We start from the raw sequence: 2,538 nt of genomic DNA on the forward strand, positions 1-2,538 counted from the left end.
GGAGCCCAACCCAGCAATGCCCTGCTATGGCAAGCCAAGGCCAAGCATTCCGGTGCCTATCCGGGCAAAAATGCAATTCCTCTCTATATGCCTAGCCTTGGCAACCGTGGTCCATTCCCCACCATATGCCATGGCCTTGTGCCCATGGTCTTCCCAAGACAGTGTCCAAGGCGCCCGGAAGGCCAAGGGAGCCCAACCCAGCAATGCCCTGCTTTGGCAAGCCAAGGCCAAGCATTCCGGTGCCTAACCTTGGCAACCGTGGTCCTTTCCTCACCATATGCCATGGCCTTGTGCCCATGGTCTTCGCAAGACATCGTCCAAGGCGCCCAAAAGGCCAAGGGAGCCCAACCCAGCAATGCCTTGCTAGGACAAGCCAAGGCCAAGCATTCCGGTGCCTATCCGGGCAAAAACGCCCAAAGCATGCCCATTCCTTAGCCTATCCAGGCAAAAACGCCCAAAATCTGCACATTCTAGTGCCTATCCGGGCAAAAACGCCCACCAGCATGCCACCCTCCTATAGGGTTTGCGCAACCAACCAGCCTAACCACCAGTGGCAACCAAAGGTGCTGTTAGCGACGACTTCTGAAGACGCAACGAGACGCGACGTGTTTGCGCCCAGACGCGACGAGACGATGCGGGATCTGCGCCCAAGAATGCCTAGACCCGTCGACTTGATGCGGGATCAGCTCGCCCAAGCATGCCTAGTGTGCAAGGCCTGTGTGCAAGGCTAGTGTCCAAGGCTAGTGTGCAAGGCTCATGTGGAACGCTAGTGCGCAAGGCTAGTGCCCAAGGCTTGTGTGCCAGGCCCGTGTGCAAGGCTAGTGTCCAGGGCTTGTGTGCATTGCTTGAGTGCAAGGCTTGTGTGCATTGCTCGAGTGCATGGCTTGTGTGCAAGGGTTGTGCGCAAGGCTAGTGTGCGGGGCTTGTGCGCATGGCTAATGTGCACGGCTTGTGTGCATGGCTACCGTGCAAGGCTAGTTTGCATGGCTAGGGTGCAAGGCTCGCATGCGAGGCTAGTGTGCAAGGCTGCGTGCAAGGGAAGCGTGCAGGGCGAGTGTGCGAGGCCACTGTGCACGGCGCCAGCACTAGCGAGCCATCATCCGCGTTGCCATGGCTCGCTTGGCCTTGGCTTGCCAGGCCCCGACACGAGCAATCGCGCATTTTCTTTGCAACCGACCATCAATGCCGCCCAACGGGGCCAGCACGAGCAATCATCCGCGGTCCCCTGGCCCTGCGCACGTTTGTCTTTGAAACCGAGCATCAATGCCACAGAAAGTGCCGGGGCGCCAGCTGGAGCCATCATCCGACGTGCCATGGCTCGCTTGGCCTTGGCTTGCCGGGCCCCGACACGAGCAATCGCGCATTTTCTTTGCAACCGACCATCAATGCCGCCCAACGGGGCCAGCACGAGCAGTCATCCGCGGTCCCCTGGCACTGCGCACGTTTGTCTTTGAAACCGAGCATCAATGCCACAGAAAGTGCCGGGGCGCCAGCTGGAGCCATCATCCGACGTGCCATGGCTCTGGTCCCATGGTCTTCGCAACCGAGCATTCGTGACACCCGCGGGGCCAGGACACCAACCCTTCCGACACGAGCATTCGCGCATGTTCTTTGGCCACACAACGGCGCCAGCACGAGCAAAATCATCCGCGGTGCGGTGGCCTTGCACGGCCTTTTGTCTTTGGAACCAACCATCAGTGCCACGGGAAGTGCCGGAGTCCCGGCATCCGCGGTGCCAAGTCATTGCGCCCTTGGTCTCTGCAGCGGGGCATGCCGGGCACTCCCAACCATTGCAAGCAAGCAAGCAAGCAAGAAAGAAAGTAAGTAAGTAAGTAAGTATTACATATAGGGGCGGGACATGCGGGGAGATCTGCGAAACGTGCATTACGGGGCACACGCGTACCTACCGGGGCATACCGACCCCTATTGGGGCACACGTGTGCATATCGGGGCATACCGGGCCTATCGGGGCACACGCGTACATACCGGGGCATACCGAGCCCTACTGGGGCACACGTGCGCATATCGGGGCGTACCAAGCCTATCGGGGCATACGCATGTATCCCAAGGCATACCGAGTCTATCCGGGCATACGCGTTCATACCGGGGCGTAACGGGCCTATCGGGGCATACTTGGGCATATCCGGGCAAAAAATGCCCAAAACTTGCGCAACCTTGGCAACCGTGGTCCATTCCTCTCTATATGCCTAGCCTTGCCAACCGTGGTCCATTCCTCACTATATGCCATGGCCTTGTGCCCATGGTCTTCCCAAGACAGCGTCCAAGGCCCCCGGAAGGCCAAGGGAGCCCAACCCAGCAATGCCCTGCTATGGCAAGCCAAGGCCAAGCATTCCGGTGCCTATCCGGGCAAAAATGCGATTCCTCTCTATATGCCTAGCCTTGGCAACCGTGGTCCATTCCCCACCATATGCCATGGCCTTGTGCCCATGGTCTTCCCAAGACAGTGTCCAAGGCGCCCGGAAGGCCAAGGGAGCCCAACCCAGCAATGCCCTGCTTTGGCAAGCCAAGGCCAAGCAT

This window comes from Tasmannia lanceolata, unplaced genomic scaffold (genome assembly GCF_043159265.1).
Source record: "Tasmannia lanceolata isolate RefF3 unplaced genomic scaffold, GAP_Taslan_0.1 ptg000284l, whole genome shotgun sequence".
NCBI lineage: Eukaryota > Viridiplantae > Streptophyta > Magnoliopsida > Canellales > Winteraceae > Tasmannia > Tasmannia lanceolata.